The sequence below is a fragment of the Schistocerca cancellata genome, chromosome 3 (assembly GCF_023864275.1).
Source record: "Schistocerca cancellata isolate TAMUIC-IGC-003103 chromosome 3, iqSchCanc2.1, whole genome shotgun sequence".
Classification (NCBI taxonomy): domain Eukaryota; kingdom Metazoa; phylum Arthropoda; class Insecta; order Orthoptera; family Acrididae; genus Schistocerca; species Schistocerca cancellata.
In genome coordinates, this window is record NC_064628.1 from 179455927 (window position 1) to 179464575 (window position 8649).

Consider the following 8649-nt stretch of genomic DNA (forward strand, 5'->3'; position numbering starts at 1 on the left):
CCTGTGTAGCCATTTAAGATCTGACATTCCACTGTATTTGATGAGTTCCGACTTAATTTCATCCACCCCAGCTGCTTTATTGCACTGCAATCTATTGACCATTTTCTCCACTTCCTCAAATGTGATCCTATTTCCATCATCATTCCTATCGCATTCTACCTCAAAATCTGAAACATTACTGATTGTATTTTCACCTACATTGAGCAACTCTTCAAAATATTCCCTCCATCTACCCAAGGCATCCACAGGATTCACCAGCAGTTTTCCTGACCTGTCCAAAATACTTGTCATTTCCTTCTTACCTCCCTTTCGAAGACTGCTAATTACACTCCAGAATGGTTTTCCAGCAGCTTGACCCATAGTCTCCAACCTGTTTCCAAAGTCTTCCGAAGATTTCTTCTTCGATGCTGCTATTCTCTGTTTGGCTTTGTTTCTTTCTTCAACATAACTTTCTCTGTCTACCTGAGGTTTAGTATGTAGCCATTTTTGATACGCCTTCTTTTTCCTTTTACAGGCTGCCTTGACTGTGTCATTCCACCAAGCTGTTTGCTTCATCCTACCTTTACACACTATTGTTCCAAGAGATTCTTTAGCCACTTCTAGTACTGTGTCCCTGTACCTTGTCCATTCCTTTTCCAATGACTGTAATTAACTGCATTCAACTAACTGGTACCTTTCTGAGATCGCTGTTATGTACTTGTGCCTGATTTCCTTATCCTGAAGTTTCTCCACTCTTATCCTCCTACATAAGGACCTGACCTCCTGCACTTTCGGCTTCACAATCCCAATTTCACTGCAGATTAAATAATGATCAGTGTCATCAAAGAATCTCCTGAATACACGTGTGTCCCTCACAGCCTTCCTGAATTCCTGATCTGTTGTTATATAGTCAATGACAGATCTGGTTCCCCTGCCTTCCCAAGTATACCGGTGAATGTTCTTATGTTTAAAAAAGGAGTTTGTGATTACTAAGCCCATACTGGCACAGAAATCCAAGAGTTGTTTCCCGTTCCTGTTGGCCTCCATATCCTCTCCAAATTTACCCATAACCTTTTCATACCCTTCTGTTCGATTTCCAATCCTGGCATTAAAATCACCCATGAGCAGAACACTGTCCTTGTCCTCTACTCTAAATCAGATGTAAATAAAATAATTATAATAGTAATGAGAGTTTAGCTATTTTAACTATGTATGTTGAAATTGCTGCGTAAGTATGTTGTGTACAGCTTCTTTTCCAAAAATGGTATTACTGCACAGGGATGTATGTGGCTTGAAAGGTCCTTTATGTTATAACAATCATTTTCATTTTTCAAAACTAATGGTGGTGGGATATGTTGCATAATTTATAATTACAAAAGTTGATTAGACAGTTCAAAAGAATTTTAATTACATATCAACTTCAAATGAAAAACATTTTTTATATGTCATAGTTTGAAGATATTCTCTCTAAACCTGAACTGCCGTTATCTTTTGGGGTGTGTTTTAACCCCCTGAAAGCAAAATTGTGCACAAACAAGGAACACTATTTTTCCCCGTCTAGGCACCCTCAAAGTTGCATCAAGACCGTTTGACACTTCGGAATGTTGTCTTGTCAATGTCCACATTTGCTAGAAGTCTGCTGCACCCTATTATGATCTGCAGCCATATGAGGCTCTTCCCCTCCTGTTTCAGGTAACATGTCAAATTTATTCAACAGTATAAGCAGAGCTGCCAACCGAGTATTTTATTCATGTAGGAAATGTATTCCATATTGCTGAACACTGTTCTGTGTATGCTATTTTAGATTATTTAGAATGATGAAAAAGACTTAAATAATCAATAATGGGGTAATGAATTATTAGTTGGGGCTTGCAGTGTCAGAAGTCATAAAGTGGTAGGGCAGTAAGAAAATATGAAAAGGAAAATGCTAAGGCTCAACAGTGAGTCACACTAGTGTCCTATACACAGTCTCTTTCACAGATGAACAACACTTTCCTAAAATTCTCCCAATAAACCAAAGTTGAGCACTCACCTTCCCTGCCACATTCCTTACGTGCTCACTGAATGTTGTATTGCTTTGCAGCATTACACCTACATATTTAATCAATGTGACCCTGTCAATCAACACACTACTAAGCTGTACTTGAACATTGTGAATTTGTTTCTCCTAATCATCTGCATTAAATTAAATTTTTCTGCATTTAGAACCAGTTGCCATTAATCGCACCAAATATAAATATTGTCTCAGTCATTTTGCTTCATCCTACAGTCACTCAATGATGATACCTTCCCATATACCACATCATCAACAAAAGTCAAAGACAACTGCTTACTGTGTCTGCCAGATTATGTAAATACACCAATGTGCCAAAGAAACTGGTATAGGCATGTGTATTCAAATACAGAGATGTGTAAAGAGGCAAATATGGTGCTGCAGTCAGCAGTGCCAATATAAGACAACAAGTGTCTGGTGCAGTTGTTAGTTTGGTTGTTGCTGCTACAATGGCAGGTTATCAAGATTTAAGTGAATTTGAACATGGTGTTATAGTCATCGGATGAGTGCTGGGACCCAGCATCTCTGAGGTAGCGATGAAGTGGGGATTTCATGTATGACCATTTCACGATTGCACCATGAATATCAGGAATCCGGTAAAACATCAAATCTCTGACATTGCTGCAGCTGGAAAAAGATCCTGCAAGAGTGGGAGCAATGACGACTAAAGATAATCATTCAGGGTGACAGAAATTCAATCCTCCTGCAAATTGCTGCAGATTTCAGTGCATGGCATCAACAAGTGGCAGCATGTCCATTTAATGAGACATCATTGATATGGGCTGTTGGAGTCAAAGGCCCACTCATGTACCCTCGATGACTAAATGACACAAAGCTTTATGTCTCGCCTGGGCCCGTCAGTACCCACATTGGAACTGTTGATGACTGGAAACATGTTGCCTGGTCAGACGAGTCTCATTTCAAATTGTATTGAGCAGATGGACCTGTATGGATATGGAGATAACTTCATGAATCCATGGACCCTGTATGTCTTCAAGGAATTGTTAAAGCCGACGGAGGCTCTGCAAATGTGCAGTTGGAGGGATATGGGCTCTCTGATACATCTAGATATGACTCTGACAGGTGATACATATGTGAGCATCCTGTCTGATCACCTGCTTAAATTCATGTCCATTGTGCATCCCCCTTGCCGGCCGGAGTGGCCGAGCGGTTCTAGGCGCTACAGTCTGGAACCGCACGACTGTTACGGTCGCAGGTTCGAATCCTGCCTCTGGCATGGATGTGTGTGATGTCCCTAGGTTAGTTAGGTTTAAGTAGTTCTAAGTTCCAGGGGACTGATGACCTTAGCAGTTAAGTCCCATAGTACTCAGAGCCCCTTTGAACCATTTTGCATCCCCCTTGTGGGTCCGGGGTTAGAATATGTCCAAGGTATTCCTGCCAGTCGTAAGAGGCCACTAAAAGGAGTCTTACATGTTTCAGCCTTTATGTGATGATTCCCTGTCGAGTTTGACCTCCATCTTTCTAACGTTTTCTGAAGAGCAAGCCAATTGGGGAAGGGCGCCTCACATTGTGCATGTGTCCATCGTGCATTCAGATCTTTAGCCCACTTTCTCGTTGTCGCATTGCAGTCCCAGTCATTCTCCATCTCTTGGGCGAGGACACCTTCCTGGGTGCATTTTCCACCCTGCAATATGCAGCATCGCTTTCTGTGCTGATGATGACCATGGACTTAGTAGCACCACATCCAGCAGAATAGCCAGACCGTTATGGTGGGGCTGCCATGCACCCTGTTGGTTGTAGCCCTCTGGCAACGTAGGGATCGCTCTGCAAATACCTGCGCTATTAGCTCCCCACACATGCCATGGAGTAGACGCCCATCTCTCTGGTGCATTGGGACACCTGGCAATGACCATTGTGCCAGGTGGCCCTTGCTGAGGCTGGGTGGCGCCCGTGGGAAGGGCCCCTGGTCGGAGTGGGTGGCATCAGGGCGGATGACACACCATGAAGCGTAGTACGTTGTCTCTTGCTGGTGGTCCGCCGCCAGCAGTCTTTAAGCAGGCAAAGTATAACCTCAATGCTAAGAAATAATGACCCCAAGTTGTTCCCCTCCTTGGCCACACCATGGGAGGAATGCCAATCTAAGGATGGCAGTGTACCTCATATGTACAAGAGTTGATGGGAATCTTTCATGTCTATGAAACCACAGTTTTTTGTGGAGCATTTGGAGGACAAGTTTTGGGGAGGTGGAGGGCTTATCCAAAATGCGCTCTTGGTCAGTCTTCATAAAAACAGCATCCTCTGCCAAGTCCTGGGCATTACTTTCTTGTGACAAGTTGGGGGATGTTTCTGTTGCCATCACACCCCATAAGAACTTAGATATGGTACTATATTCCACAGGAACCTTCTTTTGCAGTCTGATGACAAGCTGTGTGCCAATTTAGAGCAGCAAAGTGCTCATTTCGTCTGACATGTCCATCAGGGTCCAAGGGATAATCAGGTTGCCACCGGTGCCTTCATCTTGGCCTTCGAGGGTGACACATTGGCCAAGACGGTCAGGGTCACGGGGTACCGCTGTGACATCAAGCGATATATCCCTCCCCCGATGCAAAGCTTTAAGTGCTGGAAGTTTGGCCGTGTGTCCTCCCGCTGTACTTCCAGAGTCACATGTTGAGATTGTGGACGTCTGTCACATCCCAATACTCCATGTGCCCCGCCTCCCATCTGCGTCAACTGCGGAGAGTATCATTCACCTTGTTCGTCAGACTGCAGGATTTTACAGAAAGAGAGGAAAATCATGGAATATAAGACCCTGGACCGACTGACCTACACTGAGGCTAAGAGGAAATTTGAGCACCTACGTCCTGTGGCTATGACCTCCTCTTACGCTGCTGCTATGAGAACAGCCATCATTCCATCAGTTCCTCGCATCCCTGTCACCTTACCTCTCAGAACCGGAGGACTACAACTGGCCCCTTGATGGTGGGGGGCACTTGTCCCAGTTGCTTCCACATGACCTACTTCGGAAGCAAACCCCCCCAACCACTGGGGATATCAGTCCCCACTTCTGAGCCGGTGGAGCTTAAGTCTTCTTCAGCTTCTATCGCTAAGAAGGGGTTCCTTTGGTCACTCCCTTCGCAGGTTTCTGCTAGTGGGAAGATGACACCTGTCAGTGGCTGAAGAGCCCAAAAGCATCTGGTTATAGGGTTTCACGCTCATCCTCAGTCCCGAAGAATGAATCAGCGAAGTCCTCTCAGCCAGGGAGATGCAAGGAGCAGTGAGACAAATCCAAAAAGAAGGTCCCCAAGACCAAGTGAATTACGGTGGCACCCACACCACCGCTACATATAAGCTCTGTGTCTGCGGATGAGGTGGAGATTCTGGCATCTGCTGAGGACCTAGATCTCGCTGGACCCTCAGATACAATGGACATAGACTGCTCAGGCAAAAAGTTGGTAAATGCCTCATTGAATATTCCATGCCTTCCCAGTCTCATGATGACGTCATCCTCCAGTGGAATTGCAGTGGTTTTTTCCGCTGCCTGGCTGAGGTATGGCAACTGTTAAGCTTTACACCTGCTTTCTGGATTGCCCTCCAGGAAACCTGGTTACAGGCAATGCGGACCCCTGCCCTACACGACTATAAGGGATACTACAGGAACCGTAGCGACTATAACCAAGTGTCAGGCTGAGTTTGCGTTTATGTCCTAAATTCAGTATGTAGTGAACCTGTGCCATTTCAAACTCCTCTTGAAGCTGTGGCTGTCAGAATAAGGACGACTCAGGAAATAACTGTCTGCAATGTGTATCTTCCTCCAGATGGTGCAGTATCCCTGAATGTATTAACTGCATTGATGATCAGCTCCCTAAACCTTTCCTTACTTTTGGGAGATTGTAATACCCATAACCCCTTTGGGGTGGCACCGTGTTTACTGGACAAGGCAGAGGTATCGAAACTTTACCATCTCAGTTTGATCTCTGCCTCTTAAATAATGGGGCCGCCACACATTTCAATGTGGCTCATGGTAGTTACTCGGACATTAATTTATTGGTCTGCAGCCTAGAACTTTTCCCATATGTCCACTGGAAAACACATGATGATGACCTGTATGGTAGTGACCACTTTCCCATCTTCCTGTCACTGCCCCGGCATCAGGCCCACGGACGCCTGCCCAGATGGGCTTTAAACAAGATGGACTGGAAACTTTCACCTCTGTTGGCACCATTGAACCTCCCCCACATGGGAACATCGATGTGATGGTTGAGCATGTGACTACAACAATTGTTTCTGTGGCAGAAAACATGAGCCCTCACTCTTTAGGGTGCCCCCGCCGAAAGGCAGTCCCTTGGTGGTCTTCAGAAGTCACTGAAGCAATTAAGGAGTGTCAGCGAGCTCTACAGCGACAGATGTGGCACCCCTCCCTGGAGTGCCTCATAGCCTTTAAACGGCTCCCTGCCTGTGTTCGCCAACTTATCAAACGACAGAAGCAGGAGTTTGGGAGAGATATGTCTCGACAATTGGGCGCCATACATCACCATCCCAAGTCTGGGCAAAGATCAAATGTGTTTTCGGGTACCAGACCCCAACAGCCATTCCTGGTGTTAACATAAGTGGCATGTTATTTACTGACGCAAACATGATTGCCGAGAACTTTGGTGAGCATTATGCTCGAGCCTCTGTGTTGGAGAATTACCCCCAGCCTTTCGCATTCTCACACGGTGGCTGGAAGGGAAAGTCCTCTCGTTCATTACATGTCACAGTGAATCCTATAACGCCCCATTTACAGAGTTGGAGCTCTTCAGTGCCCTTGCACATTGCCCCGACACAGCTCCTGGGCCAGATTGAATCCACAGTCAGATGATTAAACATTGTCATCTGACTACAAGTGACGTCTCCTCGTCATCTTCAACCAGATCTGGTACGATGGTGTCTTTCCATCGCAATGGCAGGAGAGCACCATCATTCTGGTGCTCAAACCTGGTAAAACCTCACTTGATGTGGATAGCTATCGGCTCATCAGCCTCACCAACGTTCTTTGTAAGCTGCTGGAACATATGGTGTGTTGGCAGCTGGGTTGAGTCCTGGGGTCATGTGGCCTACTGGCTCCATGTCAGGGCGGTTTCCACTAGGGTCGCTGTACCATTGATAATCCTGTGTCTCTTGAGTCTGCCATCTGAACAGCCTTTTCCATATGCCAACACCTAGTTGCCATCTTTTTTTATTTACGAAAATTGTATGACACCACCTGGTGACATCATACCCTTGCCACATTGTTCAAGTGGGATCTCTGTGGCCCGCTCCCGATTTTTATCCAAAATTTCCTGTTGCTTCGTACTTTCCATGTCCAAGTTGGTGCCTCCCATAGTTCCCCCATCCAGGAGAATGGGGTCCCACAAGGCTCTGTATTGAGTGTCTCTCTATTGTTAGTGGCCATTAATGGCCTAGCAGCAGCTGTAGGGCCATCCGTCTGTCTCACCTTCTCTGTAAGCAGATGACTTCTGCATTTCGTACTGCTCCACCAGTACTGGTGTTGCTGAGGGGCGCCTACAGGGAGCCATCCACAAGGTGCAGTCGTGGGCTCTAGCCCACAGTTTCCAGTTTTTGGCTGCAAAGTCGTGTGTTATGCACTTCTGTCAGTGTCATACCATTCATGCAGAACCAGAACTTTACCTTAATGATGATCCACTCACTGTAGTGGAGACATATCGATTCTTAGGGGTGATTTTCGGTGCACAATTGACTTGGCTTCATCACCTTCATCAGCTTAAGCAGAAGTGCTGGCAGCACCTCAATGGCCTCCACTGCCTGAGCAACACCAACGGGGGTGCAGATCGCTCTACGCTGCTGCAGCTTTACAGAGCCCTTGTTCAATCCTGCCTTGACTATGGGAGTCTAGTTTATATTTTGGCAGCGCGCTCAGCATTGCATTTACTCGACCCAGTGCACCATTGAGGTGTTTGCCTAGCAACAGGAGCTTTTAGGACGAGTCCGGTGACCAGCATCCTGGTGGAAGCCAGAGCCCTCCGTTGCAGGTTAGGCATGCACAACTGCTGGCCAGTTACATTGCACATGTTCGTAGTTCTCCTGCTGTTAGAGCTGATCGTAGTGCTTTAAACATTACACAGTCAGCGCGAATTCAATAGGCACGCTGCGGCCCTATTTAAATGTGTGCGCACATTTCCCCTCCCTCCCCTCTCTTCCTACTCTGCGACCTTGCACCTGCTCGCAAGCACGTGCCTGAGCAGACGCGAGTACTCGTGCTCAAAACCAGCCAGTTGTTAAGCCCTGGTCTACTGAGTACAATTTGAACTGAGACTTGTCTGACCAAGCATAATGTTTCTAGTCATCAACAGTCCAATGTTGGTGTTTACAGGCTCAGGCAAGGTGTAAAGCTTAGTGTCGTGCAGTCATCAAGGGTAGACGAGTGGGCTTCCAGTTTCAAAAGCCCATATCGAAGATGTTTCACTGAATGGTTCGCATGCTGACACTTGTTGATGGCCCAACATTTAAATCTGCAGCAGTTTGCAGAAGGGTTGCACTTCCATCATGTTGAACACTTATCTTCTGTCATTGTTGGTCCCTTTCTTGCAGGATCTTTTTCTGGCCGCAGCAATGACAGAGATTTGATGTTTTGCCAGATTCCTGATATTCACAAAACA